Raw genomic sequence first — 16854 nt, forward strand, 5'->3', positions numbered from 1 at the left:
GGTCTGGTTATTGTAGATTATGGATTAAAGTTCTATTTTTATATATGGCCTGGCAATTGTCTATTTGTATATTCAATCTCTTACTGTAGATCTATCAACAGTTGATTTATCAGGTCTCTATAATTTATAGGACTCTAATGTGCTTTCATGAATTGCTATTTTTTAAATTTAGTTCCAGAATCATCTAGAGTACATGTACCAATTTTTTCAACATTAATTTCATTAGATTTGACATATAGTAATTTTTTTAGATCCAAAGAAAGAGAGAGAAAGAGAGAGACAAGTAGGGAGAGAGAGAAAGAGGGAAGAGAGAAAGTGAGAAGCATCAACTTGTAGTTGTAGCACTTTAGTTGTTCATTGATTGCTTCTTATATGTACCTTAGCTGGGGGAGTTCAAGCAGAGCTAGTGACCCCTTGTTCAAGCCCATGACCTTTGTACTCAAGCCAGTGACCGTGGGTCCCAGGTCAACACTGTATCCACTGCGCCACCACCAGTCAGGCTGACATATAATAGTAATTTGAGTGCTTTCTTCTCCTGTCAAAATTTTTAGCTAAATATTCCAAATGTGACCTAAAATTTCTGTCATGTTTCACTAGAGGATATATAGAGGCTAGAAAAGTCACAGTTGGATTCTGAAGAGTTTATTAACATTGTTAATAAACATTGTTAATTAGTCCTTCAAAAAAGTTAGGCATACCATATATGTGTATATATTCTTCAAAGCTTACAGGAAATTGAAAAACAAACAAACAAACACACAATAACTGGGATTCAAGGTGCTAAACAATACAAAATTTCTAGAAAATAAAATCGTTTGTATAGTTCTTCATGACAAAACCCATAGGAGCCAACACAGAAAAGGTAATTCAGCTATATGCTGAGAGAGTCATAAGACTACTAGCAACATTGTGGCTATTCTCAGAGAAAGTGGACATTTGTTGTTTACCTCCTTGGATAAGTTTTGAGTAGTGATGCACCCCTCTTCCTCTCCCAGTTTTCTTTATCAGGGTGAGATGAGACTCCTCTTTGGCCCCTAGGGGGAAGATATAGGCCTAAGGCAATTAATAAGTCAAATTTCATGATTATAATTGTTGGTTTGAAGGTGCACTCATGACCAAAATTGGTCCAATCAGAGAAAATGTCAGAACTTTTAATGAGACTGCTGAAACAAATACTCTCATATAGGCCCTGGCCAGTTGGCTCAGTGGTAGAGCGTCAGCCAGGTGTGTGAAAGTCCCGGGTTCAATTCCCGACCAGGCCACACAGGAGAAGCACCCATCTGCTTCTCCACACTTCCCCCTCTCCTTTCTCTCTACCTGTCTCTTCGCCTCCTGCAGCCAAGGCTCCATTGGAGCAAAGTTGGTCCAGGCACTGAGGAAGGCTCCATGGACTCCACTTAAGGTGCTAGAATGGTTCTGGTTGCAAGGGAGCAACGCCACAGATGGGCAGAGCATCACCCCCTGGTGGGCTTGTCAGGTGGATCCTGGTTTGGCGCATATGGAAGTCTGTCTCTTTGCCTCCCTGCTTCTCAGTTCAGAAAAAACAAATACAAAAAAACACACAAATACTCTCATACATTCCTGGTGGGCATAAGCCAGGAACACTGGGCAGCTGACAGCCATCTTACAACCTCATAAAGAGCGCAACTCTGAGAATAAGGTTGACTGTACTCTGCACAGTCCAACAGAGTAATTTAAAATCCCTCAGTTTCCCATCTTCCTATGTGAAGAAAAACCCAGTTCTTTACTATGAGTTTCTTCCCTGTGAATCTCCTTTATTATTTCACAGAACACTTGACTTCTGACACTTCCGGTCACCAAATATGTGGCGGTTTTTCCCCACAACAAGCAGGCCTCTCACATGGCCGGGTGTCCTACAAATTGACTCAATTCTGACACTGTCTACCTGGAGGTAGTGTCAGATCCCACAGGTAAAAGGTTCAGTCCCAATAGACTGTTGTCCTCCCCCTTTACACATACATATACTTCAGGTGTCAGCTGGGAGCCCAGGTTATCTGTCACCTGTGCTTCTGATCAATTGCCCATAGGTCAACAGTCCCAATAACCTCCTCCTTGGGTTCAGTAAATTTTCTAGAGCAGCTCAGAGAACTCAGGGAAACATGTTTACCAGTTTATTGAAAAATATGATGAAGGACACAGATGGACAGGCTGATGAGGAGATACACAGGGGAGGCCCAGGAGGTCCGGAGCACAGAAGCTTCTGGAGTCAGTTATGTCACCCACCCAATGTGAATCTGTTCACCAGTCTGGAAGCTCTCCAGACCCCATAATGTTGGCATATTTATGGAGGCTTCCTCAAATAGGCCTGGTCAAGTATTAACTCCATTTTTAGCTTTTCCTTTTTCTCTGGAGAACAGAGCTTGGGGTTGAAAATTCTAAGCTTCTATTCAGGTTTTGGTCTTTCAGGTGACCAGTCCTCACCCAGAAACCACCCGGGAGCCACACAGAGTCACCTCAATAAAACAGAAGATGCTCTTAGTGCTCTTATCACTTGAGGATTTACAAGTGTTTTAGAAGCTCTCTGCCAGGAATTAGGGCAGAGAGCAATATATATTTTTCTATTATCTCACAAGCAGTAAAGAGAGAGAAGCCAGAGAGCAACTGATGTCACTTGAATCTGATCATTTTCTTAATTGTAACTTCACAATTTTTCTTCTAATAATAAAGTAAACATGGCAAAGCATAAAAATGACAAAGAAGGTTAAAGAAGCAAATAATCTCATTACCCATATTCTTATTATCTAGAGATGACCATGCTAACACTTCAGAGGCATGAATTTCGATAGAGTCAATTGGATGAAGACAAGCTTGTAGCTAGAAAATGAGGAATATATATATTTGGTGAGCAAACCGGAACAGCAACACAGAAAATACTTACCATTATGGCAGCAGATTGTAATTGCCATGCAAGCTGCAATAACTACTTCAGCAAAAGCCCTGTGGCAAAGATGGTTATTTTTTGTAAGAAGCAGCTATGGCCACAAACCCAAAAACTGGGTGTGACTGCAGAAAGCATAAGAGTCGTGGCTGAGGTAGCGCAGGTTTGATTTGACACATATAATCTCAGTGTCAAAGCGAAACTGCAACATTACTGTCTGTAGCTAAGGCAAAAGTCCCTGCTCGGAAAGGGAAGAACTGTTCAAAGGTCTCTAAAAATCCCTGCCCTCAGGGAGCTTTCTATCAAGAAATGTGCTTCTCAGCCCCTTTCGGAAGTGAAATAGGCAGCCATGTACTTTGCATGATTTCAGGCCAAGTCTTCATTAGATCAGAAAAGTGCCTCCCTTTGGGCTTTAGAATGCCATACCACTTAAGACAAAAGCTTTCACTCTCAGAGTCATTTATGTGCATTAAGAGAACAAAGCCTTATAAGAGAGAGAGAGAGAGAGAGAGAGGGAGGGAGGCCTAGGGCATTTATAGTAAAGAGATTTCCTTCCTTCCCTCCCTCCCTCCCTCCCTCCCTCCCTCCCTCCCTCCCTCCCTCCCTCCCTCCCTCCCTCCCTCCCTTCCTTCCTTCCTTCCTTCCTTCCTTCCTTCCTTCCTCTAAAAGAAACAAAATTTGAGTGAGCTAGAGTTATGTAAATAAGCCAGAGACAGCCCTGCATGTTCACCTAGAATGGCCCAGTGCCCTTTACTTCTTCACAGCAGGTAAGACCATTAGCCCAAGGCCTGCCACTCTCAAACTCAAATCTCAGGCATCCAACTGCTTTAAAGAAAGTCCAAATAAACATTTTTAGCCACTTGAAGCACATGTACTTGACATACCCCAAAAACTGCACTCAGCATCTGCCAATCATAAAAAAAGACAAAGCCTGCAACTATAAACAACAGCAAACTGCTATTGCCCATCAGAGTTCTGGGACTCGGAAACTCTCCACCTGCTGCTGAGCAGCGTCACCCACACACAGAGCTCGTGCTAGGACATCTACTTCTCCTGGGAGTTCTCTTACCCGATTCCTCTTCTGGGTGGTGGTCTTGTATTGCTGTGTTTAGAAGGTCTCTTGCTGGAAGGGGCTTCCCCTGTCATGCCACCTCGTCCAAGTTCTCCCCAGTAAAGCCTGCTGGTGTGTTACTGCCTCTTGTGATTTTGTCTTTTCTTTGTTCAACCCTGACATCTCCAACCTCGCCAGCCATTAGAGCCCAGGCTTTTGTAATGCATCTGCACCATTTTGTTCAGGAGAAATATGTCCCCAAAATCTTATCAATGAAACAAATTACATTGTATGTTAATGTTAATATAGTTCTGCTCACCCAAGTCCTGAACCAATATAAGAGATGAAGGAGTCAGCAGAAAGGTGAGCAAACTGACAACAAAGAGCCTCCTGATGCTGCACCCAGAGTTAGGCAGATGCACTCACTCTGCCTCAGGAGGGTGGGAGAGCCAACCTCCCCATTCCAGGGGCAGATCAGAACTCTTGCCTTCTCCAGGCGGTCAGGCAGGTGCACCTCAGAGTGACAGCAGAGGAAGAGGCACCAGTCAGAGAATCTGCTGAGTGATGGGGAAGACACAGGCCAAGAGCTTCCTCCCGGATGACCCGCCACACAAAAGGAAGCAGCAACTTTGGGAATGTATGCTCTTCCTTAATGACCATATTCTCTTTTGCGATTGCAACTTATAAAAGTAGAAATATTTCCATGGAGAAAGTTTATATCCAAGATGACATGACCTTAATTGAGAACCCTTAGTTTTACAATTACACATTTAAAGTACGAATATTATATTTCTTTTGATAAATTGCTCAAATTATATCAATAAAAATGACTAAATTTATTTTTATGTTTAGGGTTATAACACCCATGCTTAGAAACCTGGGGCTTAATGGAATGAAACACAGTAGACTGAGGAACCCTTAGTTTTAGTCTATGAACATTTCATATTGTAGTCTATGCTAGGCAAACATGCCACAGTTAGGGGTTTGTTCAGAACTTTTAGTGATTGTAGCTACTTTCAGGCTTTTCCAAATGAACAGTTCTATCCTGGTTCTAAGAAAGAAGAAGCCCTTGACCCCAGTAGTGGTTACAGCCTAAACTAGAGCAATAGAGAAAGGAAAACATGTGTGGGAAGATATCACCCTAAGTGTCTCCAAGACGGGTTGTCATATAATGTTTATCAAGTCACAACCTTGATTACAGGTTCTATAAGGTGACATATCTGCTTGGCACACTTCTGTATTTTCAGGTACACTTTTAAATACCAACTAGGAAGGAATGAAGCTTACAAAACTTAAGCACAGGAAACAGGAAGGGAAAAGTTTTGAGCACATGAGAATAAGAGATTCTATGAGAGTACTGTGGTTTGATTGTAAACCCTGAAACCCGGAGTGTGTTTTGACACTGTTGTGACATTTAAGAAGAGTTACACCAGACAATTTAGATTTCACTGTGACATATGCTGTATAAATTCTTTAATGTTTAGCTTATCTTGCACTAAACAGCAGAAGAATACTTAGTAAGTGCAAGTAGGTCAACATCACTTTAATTTGCATTATCAGTTCAGAAGAACATTTTACACTATATGTGTTGTGATAAAACACTGTGTCATTTCTGTCACCCAATGCAGAGTATTTTTAGGTCTTTGCACATTGTGTGTAGAGATATTTGGTATTGCCTTTAATGTAACTTGCCATCTGTGTTCTAGTTTCTAAGCATTGGCAGAAATAAGCAAAAAGCATTGGCCAAACTTCAAGGGGTTAAGGTTTTTGCTAACAAATATGGACTATTTGATATGAAAACCATCATTGTTTGATATGTCAAATAAAACATTTGTCAATCAAAAGTCTTTAAGCACTGGGCTATGTGACATTTACTCTTTTATAAACCAACAAAGTCCCTAGTGGCATGCCTTTTTTCCTCTCATTTAAATAGTGGTAGGAGAACAAATCATACTTCAGGGCAAGTTGATAACTGCCAGTCACGATTCCTGCCTTGTTTACTATAATGAGGAGGGTAATAAATGCATCTGACCATTTCGGCTGGCATTTGCATAGATGAATGATTTGTCCAGTCAGTCGCTCTCCAGTGATTTGGGTCTTTTTGTCAGCACAAAGAGCACTCAGTCTCTCTGGAATTTACAGCAGCCAAGCTCTCATTAGCAAACATCCTTTACCATGAATGATTCAAATAATTACCACTGAAATAATAAACTGTTTCACAAAAACATTTTATTTGATGGCTCCAAACATCAACTTTTCTGAATTGTTGACATTCAAATAAGCCAGAGAGCTGCATTGTTAAGGAACAATGGCCCTCTTGTTAAAGGGTGGGCATTGTTTTACCTCCAATAGACCTTTACACTTGGCCAGCTATCAAATGCGTCCCTCACACTGCCAGCCAACATTCTGGGTAATCAGAGGGCATGGAGCAGATGGAGCTGTTAAAACTTTACATATTCAAACTCCAGGAAATATTCTTTCGATTTTCTTTTGAGGTTGCAAACCTAGAACTCCAGATTAATTAGCAGCTGCTATTTGTATCTCTTTTGCACCTATTGGAGCCAAATGATATTAAATGTCCTCACTTATACTGAGTTATTCAAATGTGAGTTCTTTGCTGTAATGGTATTCTATGTGTATAATTAAGTGTTATTTGATATAGTTTCAGAGTTCAAACAAATGAGCAAGCAACAATTTTACCTTATTACGATCTTCTCTAGTGCATAGCCATAGGGTTGCTCTCAGTGCATTACCAAATTCATAGCACTAGGCAAGCAGCAGTTCCTGTTATCAACTTTTTTCACCCTCTGCGCCATGCATAATTTAGAGAGTTTTATTAATTTTGAGTTGGTTTAATGTATGCGCATGTTCTAAAGATCTAGGTAGATTGTATGACTGAGTTTAGCTTTCATAGTGCAATTGTTTATGCATGTAAATGTCTGAAAAAATATTTTCCCTCAAAGCTTAAAAAGCTATGGTTTCATTTAAATAGATTAACTTGCATATTGCACCTTCTTCCTTACCTGCAAGGGAAAATTCAGGAAGGGAACGAATGGAATATATTTCTGTGCTTTGCAAATTTCCTCATTACTTTGCTTTCACTTTCAAATTTAGACATGTTATATATAGCAAGAATGGAAAACTCAACAATACTGAAATACCTTGGTTTTCATACAAAAGTTTCAACATGGTACAGGAAAGTTGTAATTATTACTAAGAAAAAAATTTTAAATGTTAACTTTGAGGAATAGCTTAAGGATACTAATAATACCAAGTAGATTTTAGAGACCCTATAGCCACTCTCTATAGATAGAAGATTCTAAAGATATCTTTAGAAGATTCTAAAGATAGAATATCTTTCAGGATTCCATGATATAAGTGGACACTTAAAATGGCATACGATTCCTTAAGCTTCCATTTCTATCCCATAAGAATAGATGCAAATTGGAAACAGTTTTTCATACTTAAAATAATTTACTTTTTTGGGAATGTGTGTCCACATTCTTAAGCTTCTCCTTTGCCATCAGCTCAGAGCCTTTGACTTCGAATGGTGTGACTTTTTTTTGTTTCCCCTTCCTCGTGCTGCCTGCCCTGGTTGGTAATCATGGCCCAGACTACAGAACACATTTTTCATTTTGTTATTTGGCTTGTCAAATCAAAGGTCAAGAGATGATGAAGAAAACCCAAAATAGCCCAGGATTGGCAGGTTTTCCCCCAAGTTTTCTAACAGAATTTGGTGCTTATGAAAGTAAGGGAATAAAAAACTGGCTACAGCCATAAATCATGCAGGCGAGAGCTTTCCAAGTTGTGCACGGTTTCACTGCCTAGTGCCCAGAGGCCCAGAAAAGGAAAGCAGGTGTCCTACCATTAATAGTGCCATTCTCTGGATCTCAGGGCTGGGGGCATGTGAGGACAGCTTTCTGACATTGGCTCATCAGTTATGATTGGAGATGTGCAGCCTTTACTCTTTAGCTGTGATCCCTTTCAGACATATGACTTGATATATGAGGGATATAGAACCATAGAATGTTAGTGCCAAGGGTGACATCAGGATCACAGTAAGCAACAGAATTGTACTTGAATCCAGGTCTCTTGACAGCGTAGGCAGAGGTCATTCTTTTAGAGTTAGACCACAGTGATATGCCCCTAAGGCTTGATCTTTCTCATTATAGTTTGCACAAGCACCTGTCCTATTCATGAATGAACTTTCTCTCACATTAATTAAAATGATCCCATACAATGCTGCTCTTGGTCATCAGCTCTTTTAGTGATGATGTCACTTTAAGTCCTAGGACAAGAATAATTTATAGTAGTGTTGTCAGTTCTTCCCCAGTGACCCACGGGAGAATTGTCTGGTATTGTGCCAACAGAGTAAGGGGAATATATTCTTTTTAAAAGGCAGAGCTTTTTATTTGTTTGTTTAATAAAAATATTTTAGGGACTGTTACTATCAAGTAGCTGAGAGGTACTTAGTCCCAGATCTTCAACTCATATGGGCAAAGTACTATTTTCAGGTTCCCTGCTGGTGGTGGTGGGGGTGGTAGGGGAGAGAAAACTCTATAATTCCTTTTGAAACAATTAATACAATCTTTTGAATTATCCCAAAATTCTGATGTGTTTGGCATTGTGGTTTGGTCATAGAATTTATGCAATTATTTTCTCTTTAATTAGTGCTCTGATAATACTAAGCTTTAAACTCTATTATGGGATGAATTGTGACTCCCCTAAATTTATATGTGGAAGTTCTAATCCTCTAGTATCTCAGAATGTCATTGTATTTCAAGATAGAGCCTTTAAAGAGGTAATTAGGTTAAAATGAGACTGTTAGGGTGGCCCTAATCCAATCTGACTTCTTATAAGAAGAGGACATTTAGACACAAAAAGAGACACCAGGAATGCACATGCACAGAGAAAAGACCACCTGCAGAGGCAGCAGGAGGGCAGCCACCTGCAAGCCAAGGAGAGAGGCCTCGGCAGAAACCAACCTTGCCAGCACCTTGATCTCTGGTTTTCAGCCACTAGAACTGTGAGAAAGTAAATTTCTGTTATTTAGGCCACCAAGCAACCTGTGGTATTTTGTTATGGTAGTTCTAGCTAACTAATACGAATTCCTTGAATGTACAGCCTTCTCTAAACACTAAAATAGTCCTTGCTGAGACCTCTATCTGAAATGCATTTCCTCCTCATCCTTGGCCTGGCTAGCTTCATCTCTTCCTTCACCTCTCAGTTTAGATAACACCTCCTCCAGGAAGACTTCCTTCACTGTGAAACCCTGGTCTGGTGCCCCTCTTTGGGTTGAATAGAAATCAAAACACTTATCACATGGCACTAAACAGTAAACCTGAAGGATAACAGATTTGACTTTTGACACTGCCTGGAGCAATTTTAATGGCAAAATACATTATATTACAGATCATATGACATTGTTGGCTTGTTTCTGTACAAGCTTGTGTCTTGTGCTGGGTTTTGGTGAGACATTTTCTTAGCCAGAGTTTGTAAAAAAAGAAAAAGAAAAATAGTATACACTAGAGTTAAAGTTAAGGGAGGCAAGAAAAGTTTCAACTGAAGGGTTTCATAATGCAAAAAGACAAGTGTTAACCCATAAATGGGAACAATATAAGCTGAAGAGAAATTTGGGGAAATTAGAACATATGCAATGGAAAATCACCAACTTGAGAAATAGAGTGAATAGTAGTGTAAAAGGAGGATTGTTCAAGTCTTGAACTTGGGCTTCAGACTTTCAAAACCCCATGCCATGCCGACTGCTGGTGAACAAAAGCACACATGTTCACACTTACACACCTGTACAGACATATGCATGTACATTCACACATGTGCACATGCATTTGAGGGAAAGGACACTCCCAGAAAGGGGCTGTCACTCATTAACACTGCCTAATAATGTGCATTTTCCCTGCTCAGAACATTATTAGCTGTGTTGAGGCTACTTTTCACATCCAATCTGATGTGTAAAGTGTTCTGATTGGGCAGCACTGACTAAGGAAGAAATTCATGTAATCAAACGACCTCCGTCCCCTGAAGTTCCGGGAGAGCAGGAGTGGCTTCCCCCACATCCTCAGTGTCCATGGGCACAGAACCTGGAACTCAGAAGGTCCCCAAAAAGTATTGTTCTTTTTATTATATTTTAATGTTCCTGGTTTTAAAAGAATTTTTTTATTGATTGTAGTGAGAGAGGAAGATAGATAGATAGATAGATAGAGAGAGAGAGAGAGAGAGAGAGAGAGGAACATCAAGCTGTTCCTGTATGTGCCTTGACCAGGGATCAAACTGGCAACCTCTGTGCTTCCGGACAACGCTCTAATCAACCAAGCTATCCGGCCAGGGCAAGAAGTATTGTTCTTGAAGTAGAATGAACTAAGTGAGGGAGAAAGAGTAAAGTCAGAGAGGGGAAGAGGACAGCAAGCTTTCTTGTTTTTGTTCATTCCTCAATGACTCGCCTCAAACCCAAGAGCCTTAGAGTACTTGCATTCATCTGTTTTGTACTTGAACCTCTATTAAATGACCATGTTAATATTTCTTTTTCTTTTTGAAAGGGATGAGTTTGAATCCAAGTTATCTGAGTTAGAATGACAAATTCTACCTTTCCTAGGTACATATACAAGCACAACCCTTCTGATACCTTCTCCTGTTTGATTCTAAATAGTTATCATGAAATCATTATAGATGCTTTGTCTTGTTCTGTGGAATAATTGTCTCTCCCATCCCCACCCCTGAACTTATTTGCTAAGCTTTAATCATCACAAAACATTTATTTATGCAAGGAAATAGCAAGTTATTCATTCAGCTCATTTTATTCACCATTGTCTTCTGATTTCTTCACACTACTTAATTTAGCACATCAAGGTGAAATGGTTAGTTTATCTCACCTTGACACAGCTACAGTCCACTGACAAAACATGTTCATGACATTCTTGTTGGACTTTCTCTCTAGTAAGAGCTATCTCTTGAATTACTTATCCTTGGTTGATATTTCCCAGTCAGAATACTATGTGACCAGCAGGTTAATCTGGTCAGTATTAAGTCAGAAAAAATAAGGGCATCAAAGAAAATGCCATCTCTTTAGACCACTCCACATGATAAATGGTTGTTTCAGACAACATCTGCTTTTACTCCTCTTGTTGATAAGAAAAGCCCAATTAACACCCGCAGTTTAAAAAGATGCAACTTTTTATTTATCTAAGATTCTACTGCTAAAAACCTTGCCAGATTTACAATTGTAAAGACAACAGCTTTTTGGAAATGTGTTTTATTTGCAGTTATAATATCTATAGTTAAATCAGTTCATTAAAAATAGAGCTGTAAACTATCTCCCAAAATGCCATATTTGAGTGTTTAAAACAAAAATGATTAAATCATATGCTTACACTGCAGTTCGTTAGAACTGTGAAGTTGTCTAGTATACAAAATCATGTCCTTAGATAGGAAATCCTTTTTTAATTAAGATAGAGGTTAGAACCATGTAATTTTATATTATACACCTAATCAGTCAACTCAGGGTGAAATAAGCATTGTCCCTAAGCCCTTTACTATGGTTGTATTTGCTACCCTTAACTTCTAAAAAGCTGTTACTCGTCTAGGTCCCAGGGCAAATGAGCAACAATATATAATCAATGGAAAGGTGACACCTTCTGAAGCCCAGAAATAAGCATGTGAGACACTTTAGCTGCAAAGCCTTTAGTCTGTGTGAGAGCAGGCTGTATTTTGTCTTTTGAATTATATTTTTCTTACAGCCCTACTTGGCTTCATTCTTCTCTCCGAGAAAGCTAAAGGACTCTATTCTGTTACTAAGACCTGAAAAGATCCGAGTTTCCACAACACTCTGCTGTGGAAAAAAATCCTGTGAGTGAGGGCGTGAGGGCAAAGGAGGACCTCTGAACCCAGAGCAGAAGACCAGGGTCCCAAGTGCAGCCCTGCTCTGCTAATTATGTGATTTGCGTTTGTCTCTTAATCGTTTTCTACCTTTATGTCTTCATTGTTAAAATAGGAATACTAATAGCTGCCCTGCCTGCATGGTTGTTACAAGGATCAAATGAATTAATAAATGTGAGAGTGCTTTGGAAAAGTTGAAAGTGCCACTCAAGCATTCGCTATTCTTATTTGGCTTTCATATTCTCCCAACACCCCATTTATAATAAGGCTCTCCTGGAGAAGTGGCCGTTTCTTGAAATCCCATGAAAGCTTTGTCTTTGTATTATCTCTTATGGGTTCCTTTGGAAGTTCAGCACGTCCCTCTGTTCCCTACTGTACTGTGTGCATACATTGCCCAAAGTGATTCCAGAACTAGTCTCACAGTGGATGGTCTGCTCTAGCATGGTGAGCACCCTGGGGGTTGGGGCTAAGGCAATGGGATTACAAATACATTTGCTCTTTAGTGTTTTTCTGACTACAAACATAATACATCCTCTTTTTTTTTTTTTGCAAGAGAGACATAGAGAGAGAGAGAGAGACAGAAAGACAGCCAGGGACAGACATACAGGAAGGGAGAGAGATGAGATGCATGAAGTGGTAGTTGCGGCACTTTTTAGTTATTCATTGCTTTCTCATACATACCTTGACCTGCGGGCTCCAGCTGAGCCAGGGACCTCTTGCCAGAGGTCTCTTGCCAGAGACCTTGGGCTCAAGCCAGTATCCTTTGGACTCAAGCCACCAACCATGGGGTCATGTCTATGATCCCATGCTCAAGCCGGCAACCCCATGCTCAAGCTGGTGAGCCCACATTCAAGCCAGATGAGCCTGCCCTCAAGCCAGAGACTTGGGTTTTTGAACCTGGGTCCTTAGCATCCCAGGTCAACATTCTATCCACTATACCACCACCTGGTCAGGCAAAAGTGATACATTCTTAATTGAACATTTTGAATGACTAACTCACAAAGAAAGAAATTTAAACTACCTTCAAACCTACAACCTAAACATATGTATGTACTGCTGATATTTTGATGTATATATTATATATGTCCTTTGGGCCTGTTTCCAGGTATATTTTGTAAATGTTGGACATTCGAAAATATACATGCTGCTATGAGCTGGATGTTTGTCCCCACCCCACCCAACCCTCCCAACCAATTCATATGTTGAAGCCTTAACTCCCAATGTGATTATATTTGGCAACAGGGCCTTTAGGGAGTAATTAAGGTTAAATCATGTCATAAAGGTGGGATCCTGATTATGAAAAGAGGCAACATAGAGTCTCTTCTTTCTCAACCTCTCTCTCTCTTTTCTCTCTCTCCCTCTTTCCACTATGTGAGGACACAACTTTGGTAGGCAGTTTGATAGACATAAGCAGAGCAAGGACGACAGGCCAGGTATGGAAGGTCACCAGGGTGGAAAGTCCCGGGTGCCTAACAAGAGACAACACTGGGAAAACAGGAAGCTCACCCCCAGGGTAAGCTTTCCTCCCGTAGCATAGGGTCATATGGTTTGGACCCTCCCCTGATCTTTTCTCCCCTGGTATGTCTCTAGTCATGCTGATTAGACCACCTGAAAGGAGAAACAAAGAGACGAAGAGTGGCCTCATGTAACTCCCGTGTGGACCCTTGCAGGACCTTAAGCATTAACCTCTAGGGATAACATCTAGGCCTCAGTTGTGTTTCAGCTCCAGGCCCAGTAAAGACAAGCAGTGCCATAACTGACATCAGGACCAGATGCAATAACTAATGATCCCCTTCCCTAGTGCCAACCAATCAGAGGAAACCACGACCTCGAGGGGACACACCTGGAAAGCTGCTGAATATTACATTAAGATCCTTGCTTGGGAGCTCCCCTGAAATCCCAGCTTTTAGAGAGCAGATAAAAGCTGTCAATACAAAGAACCCAGTGCACTCTCTGAATGGAGTATGGTTGTGCCTTCTCCCACCTCCTTCTCAGGCATGCTTCCTTTGCTTCTCTCTTTTTTCCTGAGCTCCAAGGGCCCTTCTGTTACCCCTGTAACATGATCCCTGAGCCCATTTCTTTTACAGCTCACTTCTACCTCTTTGACTTTTTAAATAAATTTTCTCTTATGGTTTGAGTCTTGACAATGAATTCTTTTGTAGATAGAATTCAAGTGCCGAGGTTGCTGAAACAAGGTCCAGTCTGACAGCATTGGTCTAAACCTAAAGCTGTTTTGCCACCAACACAATAATAAGGCAATAGCTTTCTGCAAGCCAGGTGGAGAGTTCTCTTCAGAAACTGAATTGGCTAGCACCTTAATCTTGGACTTCCCATCCTCCAGAACAATGGGAAATAAATTTATGGTATTCTGTTTCATTAGCCTGAGCAAACTAATACATGTGTATTATTAAACACTGTTATGTCATTTGTGTGTTTTTTCCTTAACAGTATATAATGAACATTTCTTCTTGCATTAGCTATTCTACAAAGTAATTTTAATGGCTTTTAAATATGACAAAATATAAATGACCTTAATTTTTAACAATCCTTATTGTTGTACATTTTCATAATTTTTAATTTGTAATTATTATATATAATGCTGTAATAAATATTCTTAGGTTTATCTTTTATGTAGATTTCATTGCTCAAAGTAGAATTGGTAAATTTTTGATATATATATTTAAATGTTTGTTGATTTAAAGATAAAATATTATCTCATTTCTTTTTTTTTTTTTCCTTCTTTTCCAAGTGAGAAGAGGGGAAGATAGACTCCCCCCTGGAATCTGCCCAGGAATTTCTGTCTGGGGCCATGCTTGCAAAACTCAGCTATTTTTAGCACCAGAAGTGGAGGTCCCATGGAGCCATCCTCAGTGTCCAGTGCTAATGGGCTTGAACCAATTGAGCCATGACTGTAGGAGGTGAAGAGAGAGAGAGAAGGAGGATTGGGGGGGGGGGGGGTAGAGAAACAGATAGTTACTTCTGTACACCCTGCCTGGAAATCGAATCTAAGACGTGCACCAGCCAGGCCAACACTCTACCACTGAGCCAACCAGCCAGGGCCCTCATTTCTAGTTTAACTTGTATTCTTAATTACTAAATGTATGGCCAGTAGTTGCAGCCATCACAACCATTCACATGCAGGTTCTCATTGAATTCAGGCAGAAGGTAGAGAAACAACAGAGCCGAAAACTGGTGGATCATTCCTTTTATTCTAGCCTTGCACCCAGCCGGTGAGTAAACACAAACACACAGAAGGCTCCAAAACCCACTCATTCAGCACTCACAAAACTACTGACATATCCGAGTTTTCCTAGAATCAAAGGCCCCCTCCCCAGCTCAGTCCCCTCTTGTTTCCCATCTCCTTCTCTCTGCACAAACTCTGCACAAACTGGCTTCTTCTTCAGCACTCTGCCATCTTGGCTGCTTCTCTTCAACAACATGGCCTCTCCTTCCTCCTCCTTCTTCTCTTAAAACTTTTTGTCACAAAGACCCCTCCTCCAGCACACATTAGCATAAGAAAGCCCTTTCCCAATCAGGAAGGTGATTAGCAGTATCACCTAACAGTGCAATTCACATGGGTAGCGATCATTTTTACAATAAAAGTGAGCAAAATCAAATAACACAAATTTTACAAACTTATTTGCTGAACACCAAACTAATAAATTATGTTTATTTTGCATTTATTCTTTAGGGATGGAAAGAAAACATGTCCCTCTTAACATATATTATTACTTATTAATAATTTTATTACTAAAATTTTAATTTTTCAGTATGTTAAATACTTTTTTATGATTTACACTTTGCCACATGTAGAATACATGTAATATAAACATTCAATCCTGCAGTTTCCAATGTTATTTGCACAACTTTACTGCTTCATCTTTCATAATTCTTAGAAAACCCCAGAAACATGGAAATATTACAGGTTTTATGGAAACTGGCATTTAAGCCTGAATTAGCCTTAATAAAACTTCTAGGAATCCTTAATAAAGAGGATTATTGGAATGCTTCAAGAAAATGATATGCTGGTGTTATGATAAGACAAGATCTTCAAAATAAATTGAATTCTATTACCTGAGTATGTTTTATGAGCCTTAACTATGTACTCTGACTCTTTCTTATGGCACATAGTAACTGCAAAATAAACATGTTAGATGTTTGAACAGATTGAACAGTGGGGGAATCACCTATTATTTTCTTGTTTTAAATAGAAGCAAATACAATCTAATTCTATTCTAAACCATTTTAAGTCAACAATTATAATCCTATTTATACCTATCCCCAATGTAATCCGCCTTTACATTCTTCTCGGTTATGATAAGTTTTACTTTTTTTTTCTTTTCAAGATCTCCTGAAAGACCATCTTTCTAGAAACTGAATACTAAAGGTTCAAGGAATCTTTTTTCTAATGTCTTAACTAGATGAACAAGTTTTTAGCTGAGTTTTAAAGTAGCAAAGGGATAGAATAAGGGAAAATATGTTTCACTATTTCTCAAAGTCAGATGGAGAACAAAATGACATGTAAAGTTTTCAATTTATTCTTTAGTTTAATCGACAATTGTCATAGAAAATTTGCCCCATATTGGCCTTAGAAAATCCTTTTTTTTAAGGCTCATTAACCCAAAGATCAAAACAAAGATTTTGATCTTTGTTTTCTTTGATTGAGACTAACCTTGATCTACCCTCCACTTTTGTCCACTCCCAATGAAAATATCTTTTTTAAAAAATTAGTGTCTATTTTATGGTCGTTTGTGAAGAAGCAATTACTGAGAGATCTGTCATAACATTTATGATACAGTTAAAAAAGAGTTAAAAGAAATTTTCTTCAAAAAGATTAGTACAAAAGTACTCCTACATGTACTAGGCTTTCGGATGCCTCAAATATTTTCATGAATGAAAGCCCTTTTGGTTATTTTCATTATAGAAGAAATTCTTTTATGGAAAATTCAAACCAACAAAGGAAGTTCAGATTTTAGTTCTAACATTTTTCAGCAGAGTTGACTAAACATGAGTC

This window comes from Saccopteryx bilineata, chromosome 1, assembly GCF_036850765.1.
Source record: "Saccopteryx bilineata isolate mSacBil1 chromosome 1, mSacBil1_pri_phased_curated, whole genome shotgun sequence".
Lineage (NCBI taxonomy): Eukaryota > Metazoa > Chordata > Mammalia > Chiroptera > Emballonuridae > Saccopteryx > Saccopteryx bilineata.